The following is a 17,806-nucleotide window of genomic DNA, read 5'->3' as shown; positions in this document are numbered from 1 at the left end:
AACTGCCATTTGGGGAGCTATCCTGGTATGTAAAAAAGTGATGGGTAAAGCCTCTAATCAGTTTATAGAGACCTCCTGGGCAATTTTCCAAATGGTGGCTTTAGGAATTGATTAGTTCTTTCGAACTTTCCAGATGTTTGGAGCCTCCATGAGCAATGAAGATAGTATTTAATTTCTAAGGCCTTTGAGAGAGTTGTAGAGAGTCATTTCTCTTTAAACACTCTGGATACTAAGGAGAAAAGAATTTCCCTTCCTAAATGAGTAGAGTCATATAGGGATTTTATTACTTTCTATTGGAGACTCTGGGGAAGGAAGAGGATTTCTTCCTTTTGGAGCCATTCAGAGGGCATAGGTTGAAATCCTCTTTGGATGGTCCAAGTTTCCTCTTCTTTAGAGTGTTTAGGAGTGGGAAGAGGACAGGGGTAGGTATAAGGGCTTCCTGAAGGGGAGGTTCTAGTAAAGCTGCCTTCTTTGCAGCTGCATCTGCAGCTCGGTTCCCTTTGGCTACCTTAGAATCTCCTCTTTGATGTCCTCAGCAGTGTACGACAGCTACCTGTTAAAGTAATTGGGGAGCCTCTAAGAGGTTGTTGATTTGAGAGGCATATTTGATGGTCTATCTAGAGATCATGGAGAGATAGCCTCGTTCTCTCCAAATGGTCGCATGAGCATGAAAGACTAAGAAAGCATATTTGGAGTCTGTGTAAATTTGGAGTCTGTGGTTACTCTTTTTCCTTTGGCTAGTTCTAAGGCTCTAGTAAGGGCAATTAATTCTGCCAGCGGTGCAGATGTATCTGTAGGTAGCAGCTGTGCTTCTATAATGTCATAGAATGAGCCAACTGAATGTCCTGCTCTCCTCTTACCATCAGCCATGAAGCTACTCCCATCTGCAAACCAGAAGTTATTAGGATTTTCTGGAAGTTGATCTGTTAGGTCAGCCCTGGGGCTATAAGAGAGAGTTTGTCATCCAGCAATAGCAATAGGGTTGCTGGATTTAAAGTCCCAGAAGTAGATATAGTTATATCAGGGTTTTTTAAAAGTAAAGCCTGGTATTTTAGAAGTCTATTTTCGGATAACCAAAGGTGGCCCTTATCTTATAATAGACTTGAAACTTGATAGTTTGTATAAACTTGGATGGGAGCTCCTATAGTGAACTTATGTGCCTCTTCAATGAAAAAAAGTATCTCTTAATATTCTTAGACAAGCATTCCACCCTTGAGCAGTGGGATCTAATTGCTTTGACAAGCAGACTACATGTTGATGGCCCTAACCATTGGGTAAGGACCCCAAGAGCTATAGTATTCCTTTCATCAATTTAGAATGGCTTAGATGAGTTAGTCCTAGGGCAAGGGCTCTGATGAGGAAATTAAATTTCTGAACACCCTCCTGCTGAGACTGTCCCATTTGAGGACAACGAGTCATATTTTCCCTTTAAGATGTCATATGGAGGTTGGGCTATCAGCCTGTAGTTGGGAATCCAAAGCCTGCAGTATCCAGTGAGTACTAAAAATGCTCTTAATTGTTTTCAAGTGGTTGGGTCCAGTAATTGTATAAATCCTTGGACCCTCTCTGAGGACAGATTTTGGATATCAGGGACCAATATGATCCCTAAGTAGGTGACTTTCTGTTGGACTAATTGGGCCTTGGATCAAGACACCCTATAGCCTTGGTGTCTTGGCTAAGAAATTCAAAATCTAAATGGTATGTTCTATAGCTTTGTGTCGAGTAGGAGAACAGGGAAGGTCATCTACATACTGTAAAATGGATATTCCTTCAAGTTTTAAATCTTATAAATCATGAGCTAAGTCTTGACCAAAGAGGTGAGGACTGTCCCAGAATCCCTGAAGTACTGTCCAAGTCAATTGCCAGTGGACCCCACTAGGGGTGCCCCATTCAAAGGCAAACAGAAATTGGGACTGCGGACTGAGAGAAATGGAAAAGAATATGTCTTTTAAGTTTAAAGTAGTGAATCAGTTAGTCCCCAAAGGTATGTTTCTCAGGAGGATATAAGTGATAGGGATGTGAGAAGAAAGAAAGACGGCCATAGTCTGGCTGCCTCTCGACACCCTCAGCTAAATTCCGGGTGGAATTGACTCAGCATTTCTCTCCTTATATAACCATGTGCCCAGTACACACGCACGGGCTCCTATAACTTAGCAGTGTGACACTATTGTCTAACCTCTGTATAAAATGTGCCACAGTGCTGCGAGGTTGGCTGTGCCCTTGCTGGAATAAAGAGCTATGTCACAGTTGCCTATGGCTCTCCTCATTTTCTTCTAACTGCCCGAGCCTCGTACCCCTTACCTCAGAACTTTGAATCTGCAGCAACACAGGGACTATCAGATGTAAGGGTATTACTGCCTCGTTGATTATTTGTAAATCCTGTACAAGATGATAATTTCCATCTTTTTTCTTAATAGGTAAAATGGAAGTGTTACAGGGAGAATTAGTAGGGACCAAGAGTTCATGTTAAGAACTTAGATATTATATATAGGCTGGAGGTCTTGTTTAACTTCAGGTCTTAATGGGAACCATTTCTGATTAGGGAAATGAGAAGGGTCTTTTAGGTGAATTACAACTGGAACGGCTATTTTAGCCCATCCAGGAATACCTTGATCCCAGACTATAGGGTTGATATGGGTCTCCCAAGTTTCTGAATTGCAGAGGATCTTAGGCTTCTCCGACAATAAAAGCATTTGTAAGGGAGAAGAAATTAAGGCACCACCCAGAGAAATCTTGGGTGTGAGTCTGTGTAAGATGTTCTGGCCTAAATGAGGGCTTGGACATTCAGGCATAAGGAGAAAAGTTTTAGTAAATAAATACCCGTCCCATAGGCAACATAAAAGCAGAGTAAAATATCAAGAAATAGGCTTACTGGTGCCTCCCAAGACTGTGCAGTTTCATGAATAGGGTCCGGTGAAGGAAATAAGGGCAGAGTGGGTGGCCCCTGTATCCAAAAGGAAAGCAATTGTCTTACCTGCTACAACCATTTGTACCCTCCGCTTGGTCAAGTGATGATTTCTTGTGATGGGGTCAATAGGAGGGGTTCTCTTCAGTCTCATGCAACAATTTCGAAGCCTGTTGCTGGCTCTGACCCAGAGTTCCTTTGATCTATAAGGCAGAGAGTAGCCCAATGACACAGCTGCTGATATTTGTAGCAAGCAGATTTGGGAGGCTCTTCCTCGCTGGGAAACTTTTTGGCCCAATGGCCAAGTTGGTGGCAGATGGAGCACTTCGATGAGTTCTTTGCCATTGGGAGTGGGACACTCATGGCCTTGGACAGCAATTAGCCTTGAAGTGCTGCTTACATTTGAGCAGGCCTAGATTCTTCTTTCCTTCTCCTCAGTCTAGACTTCTAACACTTGGTCATGGTTATAAATGACTGTAGTTGCAGTAGTTAGCATTTCATCTAAAGTTATTCCAGGATCCTGAATAATCTTTCGGAGCTTCTGCCTAATGTCAGGAGCTGATTGGGTTAGATATTTGTCTTTTAAAATGTGTTGGCCCTCATAAGAGCTTAGGTCTTAGTATATTTAACAAGGGCTTTCTGGAGTCTCTCTAAAAAGGCTGTAGGGTTTCTCCTGGGCCTTGGGTAATTGCTATCACTTTCACATAGCTAATGACTTTTCGCCATCCTACTGTAAGCTGAGCCTTGTTGCATATAATAAAATGGTCTCTTTCTCACTTTTCAGAAGAGCTGCTGCAGTCCCACCCAGGGTCTTTGGGAGGTACAGCTGTTACCACTATGGGGTATCTGCAATCAGACAGAAGCCACTGGCATATTTTCTGCCTTCCTGTAAAACTCTCTTCTGTTCAGTTTCAATAAGGTCTGTCCCAGAATAATCATGGTGTCTTTCCAGGTTAAGTCATAAACAAATATGATATTTGGGAAAGTAACAATATACCCATCAGAGTTGTCAGAATAGCTTCCTAAGTCTGCTTTGATCTGTCTGAGTTCTCCAAGTGAAAAGGGTTTGTGAACTAGTTGGGGTCCATATTCTCCAGGATCCTCCACTTAAGGGCAGAACTTCTGAGAGGATATAGAGGAAGCCTTAGGTAGTGGAGATTTTCCCAGGTATGGGGAGCATTTTGGATAAAGAGAGGGAGTTGCGGTTAGGGTAATGGAAGAAACTGACAGTTTGGCCCAGGAAACTTCAGAAGAGGAAGATTTTTTAGTATAAAGTATGGCTAAGTTAGTTTGCATTTCTGTAAGAGAAAATCATTTTCTAGGAGTAAGAAAAAGGCTTGAACATAAGGTATCTCTGACTGTTTACTTTGCCGCTTGCAATAAAAATCTAATTGGAGTATGGTGTTATAATTAATGGTCCCATTAATTGGCCAGGCTTCCCCATTGTGGAGTTTATATAGTGGCCATGTGGTGTTACAAAAGAAAAACAAGTATCTGCTTCTTCAAAGTCTGTCGGTCAAATTGAGCCCAAAGAGCTAGAATACAGCCAAAAGGACTTTGGGGCAGTATAGAGGATCGGTTCCCCATGTGAAAAGGAGAACAAACAACTAAGTCAGAGAGCCTAAAGTCTTGAGATTACGATTAGGAGCCTGGTGTTCCAGCGTTCAGTGGCCAGCAGCAAACTACAGAGAGCACCTTGCAGTCACACCAGGTTTTTGCTCTGGGTGATGAGAAAGGAAAAGAAACACATCTCCACATGGGATACCCCTCTCCCTCATGGGGGAGGTGACTGCTCACTAGGTGGTGTAGGAAAGCCTTTCAGGTGAGGGAAAGGCTTCTCTCTCTGGCAAAGGAGAAGAAATTAAGACCACAAGTGGAGAAATCAATTAGGCAATTGAAATCGCAGGTGGAGAAACCTATTAGGGAGCAGAAACAGCTGTAAGGTAATAGGTTGGGAGGAGGGTGGTGAGAGAGGACACCCACATCTTGATCTCAGGAGAAAATGAGAGGAAAAACTTCAGAAGAAAAAATGGTCAGAATATAGGAAAGTAGGCATAGGGGCCTCAAACTGAGAAGGGCAAGGTCTGGGGCTTACTGAGGATTTGGGTCACGGAGCCGAAAACTATTACCGTTTTACTGGGTAATCTGAAATCCGTCATTACTCCAGTAGTACTGAGGAGTCCTTCAGTTCTTTCCACTGATGCAGTAAAGAATTACAGATTAGTGAGATTTAGGAAAAATAAGATTTATTGAGAGTACATTTCAAGAAAGAAATGAGCTATGCTAAAGAAAGCTGTTACCTCATAAAAGTAAGAAGATCTGTATTATATTAGGGCCATGATGGGAGGTTACAAGTGTGGTGCTAGATGATTGGCATGTGAGGTCATTTTGATTGACATCTGATTAACCCTTTGCCTATTGCATGTGTGGTTACCCAGAATTCAGTCTGTTATACTGAGATTCATGAACTTCTGGGCCTATGCATGATGTTATAATGATGATATAATGAGGCTAAATTTACAAAGGGTTAGGGTAAGACTGACCACGCAAACTCTTATGGCCAGACCAAACTGGCTACTATTTTCTGACTTTTCACTCCTTGGTGCCTCAGGATGTATGGGTAATTTATAACCATAAAATGGGTGCTCTAAGGAGGTCCTAAGGGTGGTCTTTGCATGGAGTCTTTATTCCCTAGTTGCTCATGTCTATCTAACAAAAGTAAGAGAAAATCATATTACAAAGAGGTGTGCAAACACAGATGGGAGAAATTGTTGCTATATTTTGTAAGTCTCCACAAGGATTAAATGAGATAAGATTTGCAAAGTGCTTACAACAAAGCTTGGAAATAGTAAGCATTATATAAATTTTAATTGAATAAAATTTTAATACATTTTACTAGAGAATATACAAAATTTATACTTCGATACTAATATGTTTCTATAAAAAGTATCATGTGCGCTAACACAAAGGATGACTTTAGATGAGACAGGAGCACTACTAATTTTTTTTAACAGAAAAATTTAACAGAGGAAAAAGGCATTTGAGCACAGCCTTGAAGGAAAGGTAAAAATTAAATTAGCAAACTGTTATGTCCAGAATCCTTCCTACTTTGAGCTAGAATCTCAGTTATTTTACCATCTTTAGCTATCTGCCCACATAATTCTTCCTCTATACTTTTCTAAAGGTAAAATATCAGGTTTTAGAGAAGAAGCAATCATGCAAGTTAATAAGGTTGCTTTGACTGGGAAATTTTAGATGTCTCTGCTTGCCCTTTTCTAATGCAGAATAAATTGTTTCAATCCTCTTAGGCTGTTTTTCATTTGACTCATTTTTTTCTTCCTATTTAAGAAGGTGAAGAAAATAGTAATAGCTAATATTTGTTGAACATGTGCCTGACATTGTTTTAAGTGCTCTACATCTATTAATCAATCTTCACTTCAACCCTATGAGTTCAGAATTAATTTCAAGATGAGAAAATTGAAGTACAGAGAAGTTAAGTAACTTACCACAAGTCACATACCTAATATGTGTCAGCAACGTGGTTCAACTATAGGCAATCTGGAATGTTACTACCTGCATCCCAGCTCCTGAATAATGTTTCATCGTGAACTATAGATATGGCTAAATATCAAAGAATGTTCTTCTTTTTGCACATATCCCTATGTTAACTTAGAATCAAGTCATCTAGAAGTTGGAAGAGATTCAATAATTGCATTTTGTTCACTTTTTATAGACTACCTAGGTCATTTAAAATTCTAATTTTTTGCCGTGAAATTCAATTTCCTCAGCTTCATTATTTCTGAGTCTAAAAATAATAATATTCATTTAAAATTTGCATTCTAATGAATAATATAAATACGTAAAAGTACATGAATGCAAAAAATTATAAAATAATACATAATTCTGCTATCTAGAGCTACCAAATTAGCCTATTTTTTCATGTTTTCTATCTAAAATTTTTTTTAACAAAATAGCCATCTGACTAAGATCCTACTTTTCCATTTAACTCACTACTGTTTTTGGAGTCATTAAATATTTTGAAGACAAAACTTGTAATAGCTACATAGTACTTTATTTTATAGATGTAATATCATTGTACATGTCTTCACTTAATGACTCAGCTTGCCATTTATTTTCCATGATCCTGGCTTGGCTGTGATATCCTATTTCCCACTACAATTTAATGTCAAGGCAGTTGTCACAATCTTTATTAAATCTCAACTTTTGATGCTGCTTAGGGCACCTTGATCGAGCCTCCAGAAATCAGAAAAAGAAAGATTGTTAAGCTTCAGAAACCCACATGAGACAAGTAGAAGGTGATATTTTGCATTTCAGCCTAGAGTTGAAATAACCTTTTAGGATGTAAATTTTTGGTCAAAGTGAGGTGCTGTTTTTTATATGAAAGCCTCATCAAAATCTCTGTAAATTTGTCATATCAAATAAAGTGAAGGTAACAAAATATTGAACAAAGCTAGACTTGAACCAACTTCCTCATATATTCATTTACGCTGTATTCTACTTAGGCTTTCTAGGAGAACTATTTATATTCTTATATATACTAAGCACTATTTTTTAATTAGATAATTAAACTTTTTTCTTTATTTTGTTAATGCTATTTGAAAATTTTAGCATTTAAGCATTATGTTGACAGTAACTTATTGAGTAGCACTCTCTAAAAGCCCACTTTCAAATTGCCTTCCAGTGTCACATTTCAGAACATCATACAGATTTTTTAATATCTCCTAGAGGAAACCATGCAGAATGATTAGAAACACATCAATATATTTTGTTTACTTGATGGCTCTAGGCCAGGGACCACTCTTAGCTGTTAGAAGAAGCCTTTCAGTCCTTGCCATGCGACTCTTTCCATAATCCTTCCCACAACCTGACAGTTTACTTCTTCAAGGCCAGAAGAGAGGACCTCTATGATTAAGGAAAGCATAAGTCTTCTAGTAAAAAGCTTTCAAAACCCAAGAGAATTACCTTTTAATTAACTCAAAGACAATGGATTAGAGAATTTAATTACATCTAAAAAGTGCCTTAACTTTTGCCATGTGAATTGAGATATCACATCGTATTGACAGATTTCACTCACAATCAAGGGGAAGGGATTAACAAGGGCATGGTTCACTGGGAGCCATCTTAGAATTATAACTGCTGTAGTACTCTTTTCGACCCTTTCCAATTCTCTACCCTGGTCTCACTCATCTTTAACCTTGACTAAAAATCAGACATAAATTTGATCTTTGGTTGGTTTTGACATATTTCAATGGTACATGGGAAAAATATATGCATATAATTTTGAGTAAGCCCTAAATTTCAATTTTGCCTTCACTACTTATTGGCTACTGGAGTAAGTTGTTTAACCTTTCTGAGCCTCATATTTCCCTTCTAAAAATGGAGATAATAACATCACCTCCATTGGCTATTGGGAGGACTAAATAAGATCATGAATGTAAAACACTAAATGTAGTATCTGTCATATAGCAAAAACTCAGAAATAATTGCTATTATTAATAGTGCTATTTTTAGCATTATGCTTTTTCTTTGTCATATATGAGTACGTCAGTCTGTGATAATGTTATCGTGGGGTGATGTGAAACCTGGCAATGCCCCAGCAGCTTGGAAGGGGTCCTTGGTTCTTCCCTGCCAAAGCAGTAAAGAATTACAGGTCAGCAAGATTTAGAAAAAGTAAGATTTATTGAAAGTACATTTTAGAAGGAAACAGGCTATGCTAAGGAAGGCTGCAGACCCATAGACTTTTATAGGTGAAAAGATAAAAAAGAGTATGCTCCAAGGGAGGAGTGGGTTTTTAGCAAAGAGAGCTGTAACAACTCAGAAGTGGGAAAGTTTGTTTATGTTTGGGCTATGATGGGAGGGTACAAGGGCAGTACTAGATGATTGGCAAGTGAGGTTACCTTGACTGACAGTTGGCTGCTATATAATACTTTCCCTACTGCACATGTGCTTACCTAGAATTCAGTCTGTTAAATTAAGATTCATGAACTTTTGAGCATAGGTATGATATTATAATGATGGTATAATGAGGCTGAGGTTATGGGCAGGTTAGGGTAGTACTTTCTGCACGTGTATTTGTGGCTGGTTGAGTCAGCAGCTTTTAGGGTTTTTGTGACTTAGGATTTGGGTAATTTATAACCATAAAAGAAAGAAGTTTCTGGAAGATCATTAAAGAAGGTCTTCAAGGGAGGTTTCTATGGTCACAGAGCTGGGCCTTCATTCCTGTCACTCATGACTACCTAACTACCTAACAATAACAGTGCTTACTTTATTTATATAAATAAAGTATAAATTTTAGAGGACAGGGATTGAGAATCTGTTAGTTTGTTCTACTTGTATATACTTTTGACTATGAAAATTGATACTTTCTTTAAATCATCACTTAAAATATCAGTGTTTTTCAACCTGTTTTATTTCTGAAAACACATAACTGATGAGGTTCACAAATAAGAAATTCTTCTAGATATATCTAGGATTATAAGCAATTCTATGTATTATAGCTATAAGTTTGACATCTTTCTTACTAAGTTTTTGTTTCAAAAGGCAAATGCATAAGTGTGTTATTATTAGAGGACTACCTGAAATTCATGCTAATTAATGTAAAAAAATAGTAAAATAATGAAATACTAGTAATATTTCTTACAAATGATTCAGAGACATTCTATAGTAGAGGTCTGTTGAATTAGAAGACCAATGTTGGTGAACAAAATGTTGTAATTTGTGATCTTTTTCTTCTAATTAGTGGGGATTTACTTCATGTATTGTTTAGAACAAAAGACTACCCAAAGGCTAAATGTCCCAGCAGGGAATAATCATTAGTAAATTAATTCATTATCTGTTTACATTTAAAAATGAGTAAAGCTCTCTGCTTTTATCACAAATTAAGGAAAAATTGTTCATTTAGGCTGAGTTTGGCTTCCTACTGAGAAGTGGAAGGTTTGTGAAATTCCAAGAGTTTTATGTATTATCAAACCAATGAGCCAAGGAGAGTCTATTCCCTAAACAATTAGCTTTCCTAAATGAAGTATGGAAAGAAAGACAATTCATGAATTCTTTACTTGTTCTTCCTGTGTGCAGACATTAGCTGACATTCAGACTCTTTGAGTTGTGACATGAAGTGTGATTTGAAGGGAAGAGACTGATTGCTACTAGTCACCCAGGAAATCAATCACAGCCCTTTATAGTGACACTTTCATGTTCATTTCTCTTTATTAGGTAGCACATTTCACCTTGAAAGTGGAAAACTGTGAACCCAGTGGCTTCCCTCTCTCTCATCATTCTTGACAATTTATACCTTCCCTTTGGGGTTCTCAATTATCAATATCTTTTATTAGCCATTGTTTGAGATATTTTCAGGAATATCCAGATGCCACAAAAATAAACACTGACAATCTCTCAAATAGTTCAATTCTATTTTAGTTGTTGCCGCTAGGAGGCACTGAAAGAGTTCGGTCGTTTCTGCCAACGCTGGTCTAATGAGGCTACGGTCAAGGAAGGTCAGTACAAGTACTAACTGCGCACGCACCTGTGACTGAACTAAACTAGTGGTTGTTTTTGCAGTTTTTACTTCCTCATATTCCAGGATGTAAAGGTAGTTTTTAATGATTAAGTGGGTGTTTTAGAGAAGTCCTAAGGAAGATCTCTGGGTTGGGCCTTCATTCCCCATCACTCATGTCTATCTGCCTAACACAGTGACGGTAAATTAGAACATATAATTATAACCACAATTCTTTCTGTTGTTTGTACATTGCTTTGGATGTTATACCTAGCCAACCTGCTTTCAGATTACATTTATGGCCTCAGCCAGGCAAATTACCTTGAGTAAAGAAAATGGAATGCTTTCACTAATTTTAACTAAACAGTGACAGCTAAAAAGTTTTATAGAATGTTCAACATAGTACTAAGAATTATTGCATAGAACACAGGTTGTGGAGTCCTAAGTGAAAATGCTGCATTGATCACTTCTTAGGAGCTTGACTTTCAAATCATTAAACATCTGCAAGTCTTATCATGAAATTGGGATAAGAATCCTATGCAAGTATTAATACTGGAAGATAAATGAAAGAACTTGTCAATGTTTCTGGTACCAGAAATGTGGGAAATGTGGTAAGGGTGTCTTGCACATAGACCCTGGAATCAGACTTCTTGCGTTCAAGACCCAGCACTAGAACTCAGCAGAGATGATTTGGGTTACTATGTCTTGACCTTTGGTTTTCAGTTTCCTTATCTATAGAATGGGAATGGTGATAATAACTATCCTGTATTCAGGAATAAATAAGTTAATATACAGAAATCAATGTTAAAGCAATGTTAATATACCTAAAACAATGTTTGGAGAATTGTAATAAGTACATTTGGATGTTATACCTAGCCAACCTGGTTTCAGATTATATTTATGGTCTTTGCTAGTAATATTATTAATAGTGTTATTTTTGTCATTATTATTATCAAGTAAATCATCAAAATATTTATTCCTCAAGTCGATCAAACATTGTCATAATAATGGAACTCTGGTTTGTACTTTTACTTCTTGTGATCTCTTACAGTGCATGGCTCTTCGTAAGCAACTAAGCACCGTCTGGGAAAATTATTAAAAGAAGAAAACAATATTTTCAAATCCTTTACAATTGTCTATTCTCTCTTATTCACCCCAAATATTCTTTTCAAAATAATATTCTCCAAATCTAATGAGAAAGCATTTGGGAAACTTCTAATATACATATTTGCAGACATATATGTGCACAGTATGTGTGTTTATGTGTTGAGAGCTTGAGTGATATTATCTTGTTTAATTATCCATTTATATTTTAAGCTTACAATATCCCATGAACTAGGCAGTATTATTTTCAGTTTAGAGTAAAAGGTTACCCAAAGGGTAAATGCCTCAGCAGTATAAAGGGTACAGAAAGAAAGCAAAACAAAACAGTGGTTCATAGTGTTTAATAAATGACACTCTTAGTCACACAGAAGGGTGAATATTTGAAGCCATATATGTCAGAATCCTAAACAGACCTGATAGTTGGTATGCAACAGGAAGTTTGTCATGTTTGTTTATGGCTAAAGCCAGTTGTGACCAGTTGCTTGGTGCCTCAGGTCTGATTAGCTAGTTTTTGTGTTGGACCCATTATTAATTGTTTCTACATTCGCCCTGCTCCTAGTGAATGGACTGTACTGCTAAACCTTTTTTGAGTGTCTGGTGTGGACTGCTGAGGGGTTTTCTATATCATCTATACACTTCTCATATATTTCTAAAAGGAGCTTTCTATAAGTTCTAGGATTTTGAGTGGATCAGTCATTACTCTCATTTTTCAGGAGTCAGAATGAAGGATCAGAAAAGTTCTGTAACTGAATTCTCTGAACTAGTGGCCAGAGTATGTAATATAGAGAAATATTGGAAGAAAAAGATTGGGCCAAATTAGCTCCAGGGTCGTTTACCATTAACTTGAAGTTAGAAACTTGTCATGACCTGAATTTCATCATAATAGTGATTCTTCAGGATGCAAGTTTAATGATTATAATTTATTTGTAGTGCAGGTACCTAGTTTCTAGAACCAATTGTTGGCAAACACGGAATATTTAAAACTTCCAATTTTTCATCTTAAATTTTTATAAAAATTAGTTATTTTAATTAAACTCATTTCCAAGGAAAGTATTATAGTTGAGAATTAAGATTAAACAATACAAAACCCAACAATTACCTGTTTTCTGCATGCACTAAGTTGAAATCTTCTAAGAAGTTGCTTTTTTCAAAAATAATTGATAAACAAATGCAACAGCAATGTTTCTATTATGCTTTCAGACATTTATTCAACTTTTAGTGGCCTGGGAGAATCAAAAGGTCTAAGGCCCAAGAGATGAATAATCAAGATAATATTTTCAATTCACCATTTTAAAAATATTAATTAATTTTTTATGGTGACATCGGTTAATAAAATCCAATAAGTTTCAGCTGTACATTTTAACAGTAAGACATACATATATTTATACTGTGTGCTCACCTCTCATAGTTAGATTTCTTTCTGTCGCCACATATTTGACCCTCTTAACCCTGTCTACCTGCCCCTTCCCTCCTCTCCCCTACCCTCTTGTAACCACTAGTCTATTGTCTATGTCCATGAGTCTCTGTTTGTTTGTCCTGTTCGTTAGTTGCTTTTAGGTTTATATCACACATATAAGTGATATAATGTGATTTTCAACTTTTTCTGTCTGGCTTATTTCTCTTAGCATGATTATCTTGAGTTCCACTCATGTTGTCGCAAATGGCAGTATTTCATCTCTTCTCATGGCTGAGTAATATTCCATTGTATATTTGGATCACAGCTTCTTTATCCAAACATATATCATAGGGCACTTTGGTTGCTTCCAAGTCCTGACCACTGTTTCAGTTCAGCATTATTGAAGGTAATTTCCTTTATAAAATAGCAAAGATAGGAGCTTAACAACTAGGTACACCTTAAATGGCTCTAAGTTTCAGTGCATAGCATTCAATTCTAAGTTGGTACTAGGACTAAGTCATAAGTTATACATCCTTTGGAGAGTTATATAACAGATTTTGGTTTAAAAATAGTCTATATAGTGGATCAGGCTAACAGTGAATGTGGAAATCTCCCAGGAGCTGAGTGGTAAGTAAATGTACAAACCTAGTGCATTTTAAAAAAAAAAATCAATCTACTCTTTTATGCTTTCTACTCTCCCTTCCACCAGTAGACACCCATTCACAATATCTTTAATTTAATTCAAAATCAGTTATATTTTAGATTCATGATATGGAATATGAATTAATGGCTGTTATAGGCTGAATTGTGTCTCACCCCCCTCAAAAAAAAATTATATGTTAAAGTCCTAACCCCCAGCACCTCAGAAAGTGACCATATTCGGAGATAGCACCTTGACAGAAGTTACTAAGTTAAAATGAGATAGGTAAGATGGCTCCTAATCCAATATGACTGTTATCTTTATATAAGGAGGAAATGTGGATATAGACATGGACAGAGAGAAGATAATGTAAAGACAAAGGAAGAAGATGGCCATCTAAATGCCAAGGAAAAGTCCTTTATGACCCTCAAAAGAAACCAACCCTTTCGATACTTTGATCTTGAATTTCTAGTCTACAGAACTATGAGAAAATTTCATTGTTTAAGCCAAACAGTCTGGCACTTTGTTATGGCCACCCTAGCAAACTAATATAGTGGCCTAGTCTAATAAATCTCTTAATGTTTATAAATACTGGAAGAGAGTAATTTGAATGCATATTTAATCTCAAATAAATTAAAATTCATCTTATATGTGTAACACATATGAAATCTAAAGTTGTAAAATTGAATTGTAAGTATTGTAGATTATAGGGAATCATACGACTTTTGCCAATTGTAAGGTAACGAGAATGAGAGCTACAAAGAGAAATAAAGCAGAGAAGTGAAATATGAAATGTTGTAGGGGCAGGGTTACATTTTAAAATCTAGAGTAGGGAAGGCTCCATTGAGAAGGTAACTTGAAGAAGGTAAGAGCACTGGCCATGCTGAAATCTAAGGAAAGAGTGTTCTAAGAAGAATGAATCACATGAGTATTTATGGAGTGTACATGGCTTAGTAAAGTGTTCAATATGAGTTTGGGGAAGAATTGGATATATAACTGTGGTAGGGCAGGAGTGAAGAGACATATAAAGGTGGACGATCTTTTGAGTGCCTTGTAGTTCTTTGCAAAAATTATAGATTTAATTCTACATAAGGTGAAATCCCACTGGAGTGTTATAAGCAGAAGAGAGATATGATTGCACTTATATTTTAAAGGACCAATAACTCTTGCTGCATATTTAAAAATAGACTTAAAATTAGGAAGAGTGGGAGCAGAAGACCTAATGAGGAATGAATGAGACTAGGGGCAGGATATTAGCAAAAACGATGGTGATAAATAGTCACATTCTGAATATCTTTTGAAAGACCCAACATTGTTTTATGGTGTATGAGAAAGAGAGGAGTCAAGAATGACTTATATTTTTGACCTGAGAAAGTGAAATGATGGAGTCAACATTACTGAAGATGGGTAATACTGCAGATGGAGAGGGTCTAGGGAGAAATTTAAGATCTTGATTTTGATAGATCTGACAAGTAGAAAAATATAAATATGAACCTAAAGTTCAAACAAGAGAATGAATTAAAGAAGGAATATATATATATATATATATATATATATATATATATATATATATATATATGTATTTCCTTCTGCTATCCTTATCTTGTCTTAGGTTCTTGGTTGGGTGTCATTCTCAATCTCACATAGTTTTATGTTTTCTTTTATCCCTAGGCCATTTTTCAGGACTAATTTTCCTGCAACTGGATGATATATAAGTAAAAGGAAAAAAGAATAGAACAGCAAATCCAAAACATAACTAATACTTACATTTTTAAATCTTAATTAGGAAATTCATAGTTATAATCAATAGCCACTTAATTCTCTTTCAATAAATTGTGTGATAGTTTAAGCAATTCAGATTCAATTACCTAAAGCAATTAAGAACCAACTTTTCCTAAGTTACTAAATAGATTGCAATAAAAAATAGAAAATAAAATCAATATACACTGTTAGCCATGTATTTTTATGCATTTTAGTGGAATTCCATAAAATGATGTTAAAATAAGTGCATTGATTTTATGCAGAATGAGAATCTAATGAAATGTTAATACTTAAAATTTTCTGCGATAATTTATGAGTAATTAATTAACATTTAATAAAAAATTTCTTAAGAAGAAAAATAAATGTATTATTGGGTCTCCAAATTATTTGGGGAAGCATATTTCCTATACTCCTTCCACAGAGTTTTTGTATCCTTGCTTTTTTTGTAATGGGCCTCTATGTTTCTTTAGAATTTTTCTCAAATATCAATTTTTGTCTTCACATTATGTCACCTGAGCTATGAAACACCTGTTTCCTTCAGACTCCCCTTGAATTAATGTGCACTTTCTGCTCCTATAGCCAGTAAAGGGAATTAGCTTTCTCTTTATCACCTGCTACTACTTCTAACCAAGTTTTCCATGTCGTCTCTCAATAAATGTGCTCTTCTGTGCACTCTCTCTCTTTCTCTCTCCCTTTCTCTCTCTTCTTTCTCTCTCTCCTCTCTCTTCTCTCTCTTTCTCTCTATCACTCCTCCCTCACTCTCTCTCCCTTCCTCTCTAGTTTATGCCACAATTTATCCTTCTCAATGAAGGATGTAAAAAAATTAATTCATCATCTTCTAAAAATTGTCACTTCTTCAACCTCTTGATCTTAGTAACATCTTTCTTTCCTCTGTTTCTGCTGCCCAATCCTTAATTGTTCTCTAATTCTCTATACATTAAGAGTGCATAGAAAACATCATAAAAATAAGAAAATGTAGGTTGAGACCAGGTATCTTTCTTTTTTAAAGCACCTGAAGTGATATTTTATGTTCATGTTACCTCTGTAAATCACTGTCAAAGATCTCATGCTTTGAGTCCTGTGTCTCCTCCAATAAACTCCTGCTTTCCTGCCATTCTTATTTATTCTTCTAAAAATCCTCTTTCCTAACCTCACTATGACTTCAAGCCTTTTATCCATTCTCTGTTTCCTCCAATTCTTACCTATTCTCTCACATGCATATTTTGGTTTTACTCACTCTCATGGACCTTCTGGCTGATCACCTGAACTCCATGATCAATCATCTAATGATGACTATAATGCTATCTTAGAAACTTTCATTTATTAGAACTTTTTCTTGATTTTTATTTGCTAAGCCTCACCTCTGAGTTATTTTATTTTTTAGAGAAAAATAATGTATTTCTTCTCATAATATTATAACTTTTCATAAAAAGTTGGAAAACATAATGAATAATATTTTAAAAAACTGATTATAATCTAAGTAATTTCTTATTATCGATTTTCTAGTATAAAAATCGATGATAATTTCTTTAAACGTTTTCGTTTCCTGAAAGGAAATGTATTTTAGAAAAATATCAGGTAATCTTGCTATTATGAACTGAGTATCTGTGTCCCTCTCCCCAAATTCATATGTTGAAATCTAACTCCCAATGGGAGGGAGGTGATTAGGTCACGAAGGATGAGCCCTTATGAATGAAATTAGTGCCTCTATTAAAGAGACCCCAGAGAGCTTTCTTACTCTTTTCGCCATTTGAGGACACAGCAAGCCCTCATTAGACACCAGAACTGCTGATGCCTTGATCTTGGCCTTCCCAGCCTTCAGAGCTATCAGAAATGTTTATTTAATCCACCCAATTCTATGGCATTCTTATTGAAGCAGCCTAAACTAATGCAATTACACACTGTTGATCTGCAATTTGGTAACATGTGTAAGATCTTAAAAATGTACACGCACGTTTTATTAACTCTTTATTACTCTCACTTTTATCTTTAGTTTTCAAAATTCCTGGAAAAAAAATATAGGGAAAAAGCTTCTTGACATTGGCCTTGGCAATGATTTCTTGAATGTGACACCAAAAGTGCAGGCAACAAAAGCAAAAATAGGAATAAAAAAGGCTCTTCATTTCAGTTTTGTAAATATTAAAAATTATATAGCATATAGTAAATTTACCAAACTTTACAACTTACTGAAATAGTTACACAAAGAAAATAAGAATAGTTTTTTAAACTACTAAAGAATGTAATATTATAATTTAAAAATTTTGCCACAATGAGAACTTCAGTTTCATTTGCCTTCAACAGTCATTCAATCAGTTAAGAAATAATGTCACTCTTACACAAATTCTTAGAAAGAATAAAAAACCTGAAATACTTTCTAGCTCATTTTATGAAGCCAGAATAAACTTGATATTGTAAAATGTGTTACAAAAAAAGAAATTACAAACCAAATTTACTCTTGAACATTGCAACAAAAATCATAAATCTGGA

Source organism: Pteropus medius, unplaced genomic scaffold, assembly GCF_902729225.1.
Source record: "Pteropus medius unplaced genomic scaffold, Ma_sr-lr_union100, whole genome shotgun sequence".
NCBI classification, from domain to species: Eukaryota; Metazoa; Chordata; class Mammalia; order Chiroptera; family Pteropodidae; genus Pteropus; species Pteropus medius.
Note: the sequence above shows the minus strand (reverse complement) of the source record.